This window comes from Trematomus bernacchii, unplaced genomic scaffold (genome assembly GCF_902827165.1).
Source record: "Trematomus bernacchii unplaced genomic scaffold, fTreBer1.1, whole genome shotgun sequence".
Classification (NCBI taxonomy): Eukaryota; Metazoa; Chordata; class Actinopteri; order Perciformes; family Nototheniidae; genus Trematomus; species Trematomus bernacchii.
In genome coordinates, this window is record NW_022987655.1 from 432,236 (window position 1) to 448,874 (window position 16,639).

Here is a 16,639-nt window from a genome sequence, read left to right on the forward strand (position 1 = left end):
GTAAACTTAACCATGTTGTAGCCTGAGAAAGGCTAAACCGTATCAAAGTATACATTTATTAACTACATTATCTCATTTAGCTGTAGCTTTTATAAACAAACAAATAATACTTATTGACCAGGCGTTGAACCAGGGACCCTGCGGTTATGAGTCAACTGCTTTCCAGCTGAGCCACAGCCCACACACTGAATCCATCTGAAAACACTGCACAATATTTATTCCTGTATTTATTCATTTATACTTAAGACATGTTCCAACCTCTATATGAGTGAGGGTCTGAGCTCTCTTAATTCCATCGTGTCACCGGGCCCGAGTACAGGAGGGGTAATATCGTTCTTATTATACATCCATGGGTAATATGAGCGTTGTGGTTGTCACCATAGATTGTCACTACCCGATCTGCCGCCCTGCCCTATCTGCAGTGCGCATGTGCGAGATGGTCCGCCATATTGGACAACTGCATACGGCAACTCTATTAGGACACTTGACACAGTGGCGTTTGGCAAAGCAGAAAAAGAACAGAGAGATATGAGTTATTGTTATTACAACGTGACTTCACTATTATTTAACAACTCTTTTTATTGGGTTATTTTATTTGGGGTTAAGTACATTGTCAGAATAAGTGAGACATGGATTTAACTTCTGTTAGACAGCTATCATACTGAATAAATATTGACTGTGAATGTATGCAAAAATGTATGGCATATAGCTGTCTAACAGAAGTTAAATATTTACTTATACTTATTCTGACAATGTATTTAACCCCAAATAAAAGAACCCAATAAAAAGAGTTGTTAAATAATAGTGAAGTCACGTTGTAATAACAATAACTCAACTCTCTCGGTTCTTTTTCTGCTTTGCCAAACGCCACTGTGTCAAGTGTCCTATTAGAGTTGCCGTATGTAGTTGTCCAATATGGCGGACCATCTCGCACATGCGCACTGCAGATAGGGCAGGGCTGCAGATCGGGTGACTGTTGTCACTACCCGATCTGTCCCCCTGCCCGATCCTCTCTTTTGAATGATATATCAGATTAAACAGCAAACGGCTGAATAAATAATGTGCATACAATTGCGAGGAGGCTCGTTTTAAGGACACTTTTCAGATCTGTCACAATCTTCGTATAGAGAGGCGAAGTCCCTCCCCTTCCCGTGGGACTCATGGGACCTTATTTCGGAAAAGGTTTGTATTGAAGTCAATGGAGAGAGAAAGATTATCTTTCGATCCCGTTTGAATTGTGCCACGAATTACACATATGATGTTTGCCAATCTTAAAAAATAATTTCCATGTCAAAAAAGTCACAGTTTGTCGTAAAACTGTTGAAATATAAGACTATGAAAAATACACAACTAGAAAGACTACAAATCCCAGAACCCCGGTCCCGCATGCTGGCTCTTATGAACCGACTAACTCCCCTTGTGTGTATGTACAGCTCTCAACATGCCCAGACTTGGAGGGATTTTCACCTATTTTAATACTTTCCGCCTCATTCTGAAAGAAAGAAGTGAAATGTGACAACGTGACGGCCGTCTTGGTGTGTGGTGCGAGACGGGAGATGTAGTTCATTTAGCGGTTTCACACAAAACAAGTGTTACTTCACAGTTTTACGACACATTTTTATTTTTTTGACTTGTAAAATTATCTTTTAAATTGACAAACATCATGTGTGTAATTCGTGGCTCAATTCAAATGGGATCGAAAGATAATCTTTCTCTCTCCATTGACTTCAATGCATAACTTTTCCGAAATAAGGTCCCATGGAGGTCCCCCGGAAGGGGAGGGACTTCGCCTCTCTATTGGAACAAACTTCAGTTTTTGAGTGTAGTCCCACTCTGTTATGTTCCTCCTTCCTACAGAAAATGACAGGATAATATGTAATTTGTCAGTATAGTCCTATTTCTTAAAGCTCCCATGTCATGCTTTTCCGGTTATTACCCGTCCCCTTGTGTGTTATGAAGGTTTTTATGCATGTAAACGGTGTGCAGAGTCAAAACCCTCAAAGTACACCCTGTAGCGAGTAAAACTCTAACACAGAAAATACCTCCCCAAAACGCCTCGTTGGAGATACGTCACTGCCCATTTGAGTCTTCCATTTAGTTCCGGGTACCGCCTGATGTCATGCGGTACCCGGAACGAAATGGACCAATCCCGAAGAGCTATGGCCACACCAGCAGCGGCGTGTTCCTCCTCCAGAGGTTCGAAGAACCGGCATTTCACAGACGAAAGCTTCCAAAACATTGCCCAGTTTGAGGCCGGATATGCACAGCTTGTTTGGACCGTTTGGAGCAGGGGAAGATCTGGGTATACAACCTGTAAGTTTGCATTGTTATTTGTGTATTTATCAAACAAGACTGTTTAAATGTGTAAACTGTGTTGGACTGCTAAGCCATTGACACAGTGCTAACTAAGTTGCTAGTTTCCATATATCAACTCTAATATCAGCAGATGGCCTTGCATACATGTATCTCATAGCAGGAGAATGTCTGCATTCACACACAAAATACCTATTGACAGTATACTCCGGGTGATTTGCCGGTCAGTCGCGAAACGTAATTACATTATAGCTGGCGTAGCGATCTAACACACGGAGCTAGAGCTAGTTTCGGTCAGAAAAACATTTTTGTGATGCTACGTTGCTAGCGTTTAAATATATCAACTACAATGTCAGCAGATGGCCTTACATGTTTGTCATGGCAGGAGAATGTCTGCAGTCACACACACGGAATACTCATACAGTATACTGTACTGTGATTTACCGTACATTGTGACCGTACATATACTGCATGTAGCTAACGAGGCTAGCTGTATGCTAGCGCAAAACAATGTATTCATGCAAGTTACATTGTATGGTAGCAGAATACCCGTATACGATTGCAATTATAAACACGTTATTGCTAGCCTAATATGAACCACTAGCTTTTGTTCATAGTAGTTTTATTACACTGCATTATAGTTGCCTTTCCTCCAAGCTAACGTTCATATCGTGTTAGCTACCAAGGTAAACAAAGCTAGGTTAGCATATTAGCAGGCAAGCTGTTCATTACACAACTACTACTAACTAATCTAAAACAACTAAGTTTCTCTAATATTTTGTGATTTGCATTTGATTTCGTCCAGCCAGATCCTGGCGGACAATCCATGACGGGGAAGGGATTCTACTACTACTGAGGGTGCTAAAAGGCACCGCACCGACTGTGCGCAGGCAAGATGCGAGGAGGAGGAATGAATGATATACCGTGTGTATATATGTATATTTATGTTCATTTTGTACATTTCTAAAAATAAAGTTTAATGGAAATACTTAGTAGGCCTATCCTTTCTTCCCTGAATTCATATATAGCAAACCATGATTTGATTTCTCATCAAACAGTAGTAGTTTATAACGGGTAAAAATAACTTACTCTTTGTTATGAGAGTAGCTCGTAGGCCACAACGGAAAGACAAGGAGACATACACGAGTTTACAAAACCACGGCACATTTATTGTGGTAAATGCAAAGATAGGTGGTTGAGAGGATCGCAGAGTTAGTCTTCCTGCAGCCGCTTTGGAGAGAGACTGTGTCCGGAGGTGTCCGTGATCGCGCTGATTACCCTCTTCAGCTCCACCCCATCGTAAGACAAAGGCCCTGGGGCCGTCACACTCTTCTATAACAACAGTTAAAAATATATATGTATATAAAATATACCGCTGTACCGACGCCATGATAAGACTGATGTTACGCTGAGAGCAGCCGGGAAAAGCACTGACATGGGCGCAGCCTCTCTGGTGGTTGACTAATCAGAACGAGTGGCCGAGCTGACCAATCGGAGCACACTAGGCTCACAGGGAGGGGGGGGCAAGAGCTCCAACGAGTCGTTTAGTGGAGAAAGTGAATACTGCTGAATACACATGCTTGACAGAGATGCTGTATGCGAAACCAATGTGAGTTTGGAAAATTGCACAGTATAAATCTATTTTAGTATACCTCAACAATGTAATTATGATCAGTGGAAATGGCCATGACATGGGCCCTTTAAAACCTTCTCTGTTGTTTAATGGCGCATTTCCACTACACGGCCTCGCTCGGCCTCGCTCGGTATGGCTAGGCCTCGTTAGGACTGGCTCACTTTATGGCGCATTCCCATTACAGTTTAGGAACTGGGGTAGTATCTATAGTAACGCAGTGTAGGCGGAGCCGTGACGTCATCTTCAATGAGAACCCCAGAAAAACAACACAGCCGTTAGCTGTTAGCACTCAGAGCTCACAGCTCCTCTTATATGTTCAGAAACTAGACACAAATTAAACAAGTACAAACCACAGACTGCCTGTGTCATGGTGAATACAGTCGCTGCTTTATTTATGTCTGTAGGCCGTTGTTGTGAGTGTGGACGGTCGGAGCATATATTGAGTTAGCTTAGCCAATCTCCATTTAGAAAACACGCATTTTAAAAGGTTTTTCGCCTGCCGTCTGTCTGCAGACTTGTCAAAGCATTAATTCATGGTTTTTACTAACCGGTATCAGTATGTTGTTACTTCGGCATCATTTTGAAACGTGTATTACAATTAAATCACGGTCAAATATGTCCATCTTGTTGTAGTTGTAGCCCCCTTGCCAGCAATGCTCTCTCTAGTTTAGCATACTCAGCCCGACTCAGCCTCGTTGTCTCTGGCCCTAGACCCACGATTTTATGAGGCCAGATAAACTGTGAATTAGGACCCGCTAGCCGGTACTAGGCCAAGTGGAAACGCAACCAAAGACGGGCCGCTGACGTCACAGCCCTCTTAAACCGTGCTCCGCGCTGTAGTGGAAACGCGCCATAAGTGTCTGATAACCACAAATAGTAAGCAATGATATAACAGTAATGATATAACATATGTCAGACACTGTGTTATTTTCAATCAAGCCTAAAAGATAACGTGTTCAAACTGGCTTCACTCGCTTTAATTGCTCCTTTGAATGTAATTTTCCTCTGTGGTTTCCTACTCAACACATGTTTGTATTGTAATGCCACTCATATTTGATTTTTTATTGTATTTTAAGGTGACATTGAATGCTTTGAAAGGTGCCCTAAAATAAAGTGTATTATTGATCTTACATACCTATATCACACTATTAATGTTCCTTATAATGTCTGTCATTCCAAGTCTAGTCAGGTTTCTATGTAGAGTCAGGTTTTCATGTTACTTCACGTCTTGTCTGTCTATTAGTGATGTGTCGGTCGCGAACGAGCCGGCTCAAAGAGCCGGCTCTTTTAAGTGAACGACGGGAGCCGGCTCGCGCCCGCGAACGAGACGTTTTTTTGTTTTTGTTATTTTTTGTTAAGTAATACAAGACAGAATGATATGATGATTTCCGCGCTACAGCTGCTCCGTGCATGCATGCAGTGGCATGTAATATCCAAGGATTAGAGACTGTTGGATGCTGCTGTTTTGAGCATTGCAATACATTTATTTGTATTATGTTTTTTTATGATTAGAGACGGTTGGATGCTGCTGAGCATTGCAATCTATTTATTTTCACTATGTTATTTATTTATGATTATCCTTGGGCTCAGCAAAGATTTGATGTCAGCTGTTGCTGTCTTTTTTTCTATAGTTAATACTGAAATAGAGCCCTGCTGTTTTGTCAGGGCCTTTTCTTTAAATATAATTTAAAAATGTCGATACAGTAGCCCCTTTTTTTAAATGTCTATGCTTAAGTTTTTATAGGTGTTGCTATCTGCTTTGTGTAGCGTGGTTCTACAAGCAAGTCTGTGCATTCATTGGGTGGTATCAGAGAGATACAAGGGTCTGTAAATGCAATGAAAACAATTGGCCACAGCAAATAATTGATATTAAACATGTAATTTTTACTTTTGAATACTTCAGTACAAAGGATGTATTGAATCATTTAAGTGATATGTGTACACATATAAATCATTAGTCAAAACAGGGCTACATTTGATTGAATTATAAAAGGTATAATATGTGGTAAACTGAAGAGCCGTTTGGGAGCCGAAAGAGCCGGCTCTTCTTGGTTAGCCGAGCCAAATGATCCGGCTCACCAAGAAGAGCCGGAATTCCCATCACTACTGTCTATGTATGTTTGTCATCTCTAGTCAAGTCCCCATGTTTCATGTCATGTCTCGTTTTCCCATTTCCTGTTTTATGTTGTACTTACCTCTTGTCTTTCTTTTCAGGCCCTGTTACTTCCTCCCTTTGTGTGTTTTCCCGCCATCGTCAGCGTCTGCCCCGCCCCTGATTGTTTCCACCTGTTCCCACTTCCCTCATGTTTAAATAGTCCTTGTCTCCCTTTGTCTTGTGCCAGTTTGTCTTGTTTCAGTGTGCTTCTCATGTCCAGAGACCCAGCGTGTTACCAGAGAGGAGAGTTACCAGAGAGGAGAGTTTTTGTTTGAAATCAAGAGTTTTGTTTTGTCCTCGCAAGAGTGATCTTTTGTTTAAACTTTGTTTTATTTTTCTCATTAAAAAGTGAGTCGTTGCATTTGAGTCCAGTATTTTTGTACCTCGTTCTAACAAAAACGAGCAACCTCGCAATTGTATGCACATTATTTATTCAGCCGTTTGCTGTTTAATCTGATGGGAAATATATCATTCAAAAGAGAGAAAAAAGCTTTGAAAACTAGGCGAAGTTCAATTCAGGCGATGACGTCACCTGTGCACGTCCCCGCGAACAGGGCTTCAATCTACGGCAAGCCTTCAACCTACGACACAACACCGGAAATGCATCCGTGGAGGAGCCGTGGAGGACCCATCAGTGTGTCCTCGGTTAGAGCTCCTCCAGAGAGCCTCCTCGATGCTCGATGCTCGGTCCTCGATGTGCATTTAGAGAAATGAGATGTCCTTCAACATGGCGCGCTGAAATCCATTTCCGGGTCACTACCGGAGGACCGAGGAGTCGAGGAGTCGAGGAGGGGAAACTAGAGTATTGAGAAACCTCTACAGAGAGCGGGAGATGGCAGATAAACTCAACTGCGCATGCTCTGTGGGCCCACATACGGGTACTTCTGTTTTGCGGTTGAACTGTCAAAAAATCAGCTCCTATCGTCTTCTCCTAACCACTATTCCTTGACCTCTGTGTGAAACGTCACAGGGTTAAGGAATAGTGGATAGGAGAATATATTATATATATATGTATATATATGTATATATATTATATGATTCATTCTACAATTTGGGGTACATTATTCCATGTCCATTGATGATAATTATATTTATTCTAACTATTTTCTTCAAAAATATCATATTTGACCTATTACTGGAAAGCATGTTATAATATCAAACAAACATTACGTGCATCCTATGCTTCATTTAGCTTGAAATGTGTCATGATGTTCTTAAATTTACAGTTTTTGCTATGTCCGTTTTTTCAGTTGAGGGTGTGTTGGTTTCAAAATAATGAATAAAAACCATTAAAGTAAATAACAACTATAATTCATTTATTTCAAAAGTCTAAATACTAAAGAAAAATTATATATTTTTTATTGATTTCCTCCTTTAAATAAATTAAATATCTTAATATATGAATGTCGGCAAAAGTTCTGTCAACTATGTTACTGTTGCGGCTTTCACACCAGCGCTTTTCCCTTTCTAGCTCCTAGCGAGAGCTTTTCTGGTTCAGCTCCGGTTTCCCTTTTCAGCTCCCGCTCTGTTCACACCGCCCAGAGCTGCCGAGAGATTTTATCCCACAACAACAACGGGCCGGGGACTGCGTCGGGTCGACGATCGTGTTGCTTTTAATCATACGAAGCCAGATTAAATTAAATAACGACTTCTCCAACCTTATACTTTTCTCCAGAGTGCCGTGGTTCATTGTTTATTAATGTGTTTCAGCATTTACCGACCGCTACAGTGCTGGCTGCTCTTCCACGGGAGTGTATTCTCCCGTTAGCTCCGGGTTAGCTCACACGGCTCTAAAGTATTAACTGTCTGACTGTCACACAAGCAGCTGATACATATCCCCAGTTCCCCTTAAGTGAATGTGTGTCAGTCTGAATTGACGCTGTTTGGCATCACAACGCTGTTATGAAAGTTTCTCTGGTATAACATGGGTGATGTTAGCATAGCAACCGAAGCTAAACTGACTACTTGCTAAGCCGTTTTCTACAGGCACATTTTACCGGCGTATTTTTCATTATGATTCTACTTGTGATAGTCGGACATGACAACCTGTACAGCCCATGTATTAATTCCATCCGATAGCTGCTATAATAACAAACAAAACGTCTGCCTGCTCTCCACAATGATCAATAACAGCGAACGGATGGTCAAAGTAAGGTTTCCTGCACGCCTCGACGTAAGCGACGCCGCGTCATAGCTCCAAAGCTCTTGCCTCTGGACCGACAACTTTTTGGAGCTGGAAGTGAACCGCATTCCGGAGCTATGACGCGCCGCCGCTGCGGTGTGAACAGGAAAAACCGGCGCTTTTCAGGCTCTAGCTCCCAGCAGGAGCTGGAAAAGCGCCGGTGTGAAAGGGGCATAACAGAACTCCCCCCTTTAACTCAAAAATGGTTTGTCCCAATACCATATCACCAGCATCACATGATGCCATGTTCCTCTTTGGCAGACATTTTGAACACACTGTGGTTCTCTAATCTTTTACAATATTTTATGTATAATAGCACATCATCAATGAGTATATTAAATGACCATCAACAATGTTACATTGTTATGGTTTACCATTTTTTTATGCTTTTAATTCAATTATATGTTCAAATGTGATGTTAACCTGTTCAAGAAAACAGGATGTAATAGCCAGCATTCACCCCACCAATGGTCCTGGTGCAAGCTGGAAAGTAGTTGCCACGACTGGCCAACTCCCACAATGTGGACAGTCTCAAAACCCGAGCGTCATGCAAGCTCCCAGGCATTCCTGCAAACACATTCCAGAAATGTCCCTTTCCATCAACAACTCCTTGAAGGATGATGGAGTGCCAGCCTTTACGGTTGAAATAGTCCCAGTGGTATTCCTGTGGTGCCAAGATGGGTATGTGTGACCCATCAATAGCACCTACACACTGAGGGAGCCCCCACCTGTTCTCAGTGTAGGCAGCCATTTCTGCAAATTTCTCCCGGTCTGGTGAACGAATTAGTTCCGGTACTAACAACGTCTCTGCAGCAGCACAGAAGTCGTGCACACACCGGCACACAGTTGTCTTGCTCACTCCGAAAAGATGTCCAATGCTTCTGTACTCTGAGCCGGTAGCAAGCTTCCACAGTGCGATGGCCACTCTCTTCTTTAGAGGTATACACTCGCGGAATGGTGTGTCCTGTCTCTCCATCGCTGGCCGCAGTTTGTTGCACAGGTAGACGTAGGTTTCTTCAGACATCCTGAAGTTCTACACCCACTGAGTGTGTGTGAAAGATGGAACAATCACATTCCACCACTCGGTAGCTCGGTCGAGCATCCAAACACATGGTCTAAGGCGGCGACGTAACTTCTGAAATACACAAACAAAAGCATACATATTTTAATACGTAAAAGTGGTAGCTACAATTAATTAAATACTTGAAACACTTTGGTCGTATAGGGAGCGTGAGCCTAAACACATTGCTAGTTAGCGAACGTTAGCTTACCAAGTAGCATTGTAGTCTAGAAGAAGTAGTACTAGGAGTGATTCGAGTCGTCCTGTAGTCTCTGCGGCGTTGTAGGACTGCCCGAACTCTCGCGTCAGCTTCTTCTATACCTCGTCTTGCTACAAGTCGCCTCTTTCGAAACAACTTTTGCCTCTTTGTTGTGATAAGTAGCCACACAGCAAGAAACAAGCAAACGATCGCTTCCACATCCTCCATTGTTGTGTGTTGTGTCGCATTGAAGATGACGTCACGGCAGTTTTAAGCAGCGTCGCTCCGCCCGCCAAAAAGCCGATCGCTCCGCCTACACTGCGTTACTATAGATACTACCCCAGTTCCTAAACTGTAATGGAAACGCGCCATAAAGTGAGCCGGTCCTAACGAGGCCTAACGAGGCCGTGCTCCGCGCTGCAGTGGAAACGCGCCATAAGCTTGTTTGTGCAGATCCAATAAGTATATCGATCGGTATGGCTAGAGTTCTGTGCTAACAGCCTTAAGATTTTTTCGCTCGTGGCTAATTCAGAGGCTCGGCGTTATAAAAATAAAAATAAAAATGATCAGTTAGCTGAGTTTCTTCCCGTTACATGGATATAAAACATTCATAGTTTATTACATCTTAAGAAGCCTCACAGTGCTCACAGCCTGGCCATAGAAACAGGCAGGTACAGAGAGTGAGACAGACAGGTGAGAGAGAGGGAGACAGGTGAGAGACACGGAGAGAGAGTCACAGCCTGGCCATAGAAACAGAGAAAACATGGCTGCCAAAAGAGGAGCGATCATGCCCACAGTGTGGAGGAACTGCTGTGGAGACAGAGCAGCACTGAGCTGATACACCACAATTAAAAAAAAACATGTTCTGAGCAGTTTGTTTATAACTGTTTATTTGTGTGTATTTTTGTATAGATGTTGCAACTATACAGAGCTTTGGCAATACTGTATGTAAATACGGTCATGCTAATAAAGCTATTGAATTGAATTGAATAGAGAGAGAAAAGGACTCTGGGTCAGCTTTAAGTGCATTTAACAACTTTTAACTGGGGAGTTTATTTGGTTTAAAAACAATGATCTGCTGATTTACAGACATCTCTTTCCCAATGTAAGTAAAATGGGGAAAAGTAGTGATGTTACGTATTGCGCCGAGGCTTCGGAGCGTGTATCGAGTAATCCCTGAAGCTTTTTGTGAAGCTTGCATCGAGGCTTGCATCGTTTTGGGCCAGTGACGTCACCGATGACAAGCGAAGCCTCGCTGCCCCTCGATACCACGTGACTGCTTCAGGAAGCGATTCAGATCGGTTGAACCACAACGCTCATATTACCCATGGATGTATAATAAGAACCAAGGGCGCCGGAAGCGGGGGGGCCAGGGGGCCATTGGCCCCCCCACTTTTCAGCCCTGCCCCACATTTTCGCAGCGGCGGATGCCGTGGAACACTGTACAAATCCCGTTTCAATAATTCCCCTCTACTCTAAAGTCGCATCTAAAACGCGATCTGATCTAGCTGTGTATATTTTATTATGTTTGATTGTTATATTCAATCTCATTAGCTACAGGCATTTTTTAAGCTTGTAAAGCTCTCACTCGCCACTCTGCTGTTCCACAGCGCCGCTTCCCCTCCCTCTGCTGAAATTATGAATGTAAGGCGTATAGTAATCATAGATAACACGGCAGGGTCCGTTACAGTTTGTTTTTATCTGATTTCAAATAAACAAAGTCTTGGCTTTCAGAATATTAAACTTGTTTTGGCAAATTCAGATGATAAATACAACTTTGAAGCTTGTAGACATAATTACAAGCAACGGAGTAACTTTACTTCACTGCAGGCATAACAGCCGGTGTTTCTCGTGAGTGTTTTCCCCGGGAAACAAACACAATACACACAAACGCAAAAATACACAAACACACGTATATACACACACACACACTCGCGGGCTTCCCCTATCTGCCCTTCGTACTATTTGGATCATTTGCTCCGCTAATAATCAATCAGATCGATCCAGAGAAGAGGAAACTTTAAAGGCCTTTTTCTCAAAATGATGACTCTGTAACAGTCATTATATAATGTGACATATTTTGCTTAATATTTGGAGTAGCCTACAACAACAATCCTGATATCATTAGAAAGTTATGAATCTCCTCTTTCCAACAGTGTATACAACTCAAAATGTGTCTTCGGGTCAATGCGCCTGATTTCGATGGAGCAGGTTTGCATTAGGTAAAATAAAGCAGGCAGACATAACAGGAAGAATATGTACATTTTAACCCAATCAAATAGGACATTGTCACACCATTCAAATGTATCCATGTAAATTACAACCAATAAAAAAGCTTAGATTTGTTTATTCGTTACGTTGTTTACTTTATTTGTTACGTTGTTCTGTGTGTGTCAGCCGTTAACCAGATAGAAAGAATAGATACACTTGCAAACAAGTCAGAAGAACCAGCGCAGAAGAAAACTATACAGTCAATCTAAACTTAAATTAACAACTGGAAGGTCACATCCCTGACATCCACGTCTCCGGAGCCTGGACCTTCATCAATCATAGAACCAGCGAAGCCAGATGAACCCAAAAGCAGCAGCTCTGCGGCCGCAGAGACTGTCAAAACCGCCGCCACCGCCGTCGTTGTTGGATCCGACTGAATGGAGGTTTGTTGTCGGGACATTGAGACGGGTAAAGCTGCAGCTAACTGACCGCTAGATCGTCTGGGCAAAGAGAAAGGTACTTCAACGCAGAATGGTTCAAAAACAGAGAGTGGTTAATTCTTTGCAAAACCACTAAACGGGCCTTCTGTGAAATATGCAGATTTGCTGTCAAACGGCTTGGAACTTTCTCAAAATGTGGAGATGATAGCTTTGTTAATACCGGGGTTAATAACTGGAAAAAGTGCCCAAGCCTCCTGGACAGCCACGAAAAGTCTAATTTCCACAGAGTGTATTAAAAAAAAGTGCGCTTTCTTCAGTCAACATACAGCTTGTCAAACAACAGCGTATTGAGCAGGAAAAAAGAAGAGATGGAATGATGGAGCAACTGCGCTGTCTGCAGTTTCTAACCCGACAGGGCCTAGCAATCAGGGTCATGCGGATAAGGAGAGCAATTTCCAAAAGAACTCGTAGCTGAGAAAAACCCCACTCTGAAAAGCTTCATGCTCACCGGGAAATATGCATCATGAGACAATTAATGAACTTATAAATCTAATGTATCGGGAGTCTCTCACCACTATATTAACTGAAATGTAAAAGCAATGCAAAACATGCAGTTATTGTGCTTCCAGCAAACATCCACTGATAAACTGCGATGTTAACAACCTCATGATAACCTCATATTTTTTTAACTGAGGATCTACCTGTGTTTAGTCTAGAAAAAGGTAAATGTGTGCATTTTATTATAAAGTTGTGTATATAGACTGTTGCAAAAACTAAGAAACTTATAAACATCAGGTTTAAAACTAAAAGAGCTTCACAAAAAAGTAACACAATTAGAGATGTTTGGAGTTTTATTTTAGTTATTAATTTACATTTTTTTGTCAAAGAGATGCTGATTTGATACCGTTGATACAGTTACGGCATTTCCTGTTTCTGCCGGAGAGAGGGGAGTTTGTCCCAAAGCTTGCCGCTGTATCTACTCCCTCCATCTGACAGGAGGAGCCTCATGTGTCACTCCACGGAGTTCACTCCGTCACGGAGGGGGAGTGGGTAGGGCGTGGTTTGGGATTGGGCCATACACACGCACTTTTTTGGCCCCCCCCACTTCTAAAATGAATCCGGCGCGCCTGATAAGAACGATATTACCCCTCCTGTACCGAGAAGGGTCTAGCTGCGGCCGCGGCCAGTACACGACACTACACGACACGCCCACTACACGACACGCCCACCTGACACGACACTACGGTGGCTGAGAGACATTACCATACATGGCAGATTAAAAGCGAATTGACGACACTGACGCTGATGCAAGGATATTTAAAGAGACATGAGGTTCAGAGAACAGACAAACAATATGGCGCACCGAGTACAGGTAATTAACGTATTGTGGTTTTAGATATAATTACATACTATTTAGGTTCTCGTTTGTTTGTCGATGTGGCTGTTTAGCGCAGTGTAATTGTGTTTATTTAGCTAATTTGTATTTTAAATATTAAATGTAAAGGAATGGAATACATATAAATATATATATATCTTAGCTCTTAGCTTGACATGCTCGACGTTCAGTTAGCATATATGCTAACTGAACATGCTCGTTCAGTTAGCATGTCAAGCTAAGAGCTAAGATATATGTATATATTTTAGCTTGACAGATGGAACAATGCATGTACTCGCATTTTTACAAGAATCTGATTTTAAATATTCATTGAAGGTGTCTTTCACATTTGAATGTTTTAAAAAAAAAACATGTATTAGCTGCTATACTGACATGCACATATGTATAATTATATTATTATTTTAAGTGTGGTTTAAAGTTAAATGATATATAGTTATTGGGTAGAGCCAAGTAACCCAGGTGGATGCAATCAGGCCTCTGTTTTTAGATGGGGTTTGTGGCCATGCTGTAGGCCTGACATTTAAACCATAGACCGTATATATAAAGATTTAAACTAGCTGAAGGGCTTTCTGTTCGAACCACAGTGACATCTAGAGGTTGTTTTGTGCATAACATGTCAACCAAAAAGGTAGAGCTGGCTGAATCAGATGGAGTTAAACTTTTTTTTTTTTTCAACAAGATATCAAGACACAAAATGTGCTCTACCAAATGGTGGCGCTGGCAGTTAAAGGGTTACCTTCTGAAAGTGAGGAAGTATGACCAGCTTTGTCCCATAGGATTATACAGGCCAGTCCATTGCTGCTTGTTTAAGGAGTTAACTATTTCCAATATTAAAGTCACTGAAATTGTATTCTATTTTATTCACCTATAGACAAACAACACAACACTCCGTGATGGAGCACGCCCAGAGCTCAACAAATTGGACTCGGACACCTTCCAGTGTCCATTTTGTGAAAGGACCGGGTCATACCCTGGTCTGATGGCTCATTTGCAGAGCCACCAGAGGGCACTTGTGAAATATGGAGGTAAGTACATCTATAATTCTATATGATCATTGTATACTTCATCACATTACATTACATGTTACTTGTTAGATGTGTTTAATGCCTCACACATTATGGATACATGTGTTATTTCTGTGCCCCAGGACATCCTTGGTGTAAATTCATTTTGAATTATAAATTGAACATTAAAAATTAGATTTATATTCAGGTTATGAAGTGTTAATAATGCTGGAAAAATATCCTTATTTGGGGTAGGCACAATATGAGCATAATCACACATTCAATCTGCAAAAAATCAGTTTATAGGCAAAAATATTATTGTTGGTGACATGATTATTTATTGCTCTCGCACAAACACCTTGTTTCAAATTGCATATTTACAAGAAATTCATGTTGGTTTGTTTCTAGAATCCTCTAAACCACTTTCTGTCTCTTTTTTTTAGGTTATAATGTTTATAAATGCCATCTCAAATGTGTGGCCAGCAGCCATTATCACTGTGGCTTTTGCCCAAGAATCATTGGGAGAAAGGAGATGTTTATTAGTCACTTTAAAAACTGCTGCACTGAACATCCAACTACGTTGGCGGCGGCCCCAGCAACCACAACGACTCCTCCAGTGATGGCCCCGACGGCCGCTCCAGTGATGGCCCCGACGGCCGCTCCAGTGATGGCCCCGACGGCCGCTCCAGTGATGGCCCCGACGGCCGCTCCAGTGATGGCTCCGACGGCCGCTCCAGTGATGGCTCCGGCTGCTGCAGCAACATGGCACAATATTTCCACAGCCCCCAACCTTTTGATGTCAAAGCGCAAAACCACAACATGTTGTTTTTGTAGCCTACAACTAAAAAGGAACATTTTTCACATGATGTTCTGTTCAATAAATGTTCATTGAGGAAAACGGTATCAGTGTCTTATTGTATATTCATCACAGTGAATGCAGTGCATGCTGAACTTGCCGGACCATATACTGTAGTTGAAAGTACACAATGAAACACTGGCTTGCTTGTATCAAATCAATACAATTCCCACATGCCCTACCCCGGAACCTGCGGTCTTCAGACTCTGGCCCCCCGCACCAACCTGCGATCCTTCGGGGACAGAGCCTTCAGTATGGCAGCCCCCACTCTCTGGAACGCTCTCCCTGCGGAGATCTGCAACATCCCCACGCTTGACGCCTTCAAAAGGGCCCTCAAGTCTGCCAAGGTCTTTGGCCCTAAATCTATTTGTGTTGTCTGTCTAACTGTTCGTCTAACTGCCTTTTGTTATGTTTGTTTCTACTCCTGTTCTTTTTAAAGCGACCTTGGGTCTCATGAAAGGCGCTATATAAATCCAAGTTATTATTAATACATCATTGGAACGGTAAGAATCTCAGCTACAACACTGACTAAAGCCTTCCCATCTCCAGTATGCCTACATGACAAGCATTTTTATAATATACAGTAAACATATCTTTGACTTATTAGAGAAGAGACAATCATCAAGCCAGATACCAAGGTATTTACAACAGGCAACCACTTCAATTACTTTTCCTTTATGTTATTGTTATTTGGTTTTTATTAGTGCTTTTGTCGTTTTGAAGGAAATTAAAATACTGTATTGAGTTGGTTTCTTCTGTTTTGGAAGCCTTGTATATCTTTTTGGTCTTGTTAGAAATACCCCATGGTAAAACAGTGTTCTAGCAGCAGTTAAAGAAGCTTAGTTTGCTGTCTTAGACTGACAGATGTATTAAGATGGTTTGTTCACAATTTACACATAAAACCTAAATGTTCATCTGTTTATTGTTCTTCTTCCTTTATATTCAAAGCATGTTGATTGTCTATTGGCTATATCTTGACATTATGTTAATTTGATCATACTTGCCATACATTTATTTTAATTGATGCGATTCCTTCAAAGGTTTTGTAATAGACCCCTAGTACTTTTAATTTATAAAGTAATAATACATGTGAATGATTGAGCTCATTAGTGGCCTGACTGGCCCTTGTTCCTTAATGACCCCATGATGTGATTATGTATATCTTAAAACCTTTAACAACTATATTTAGA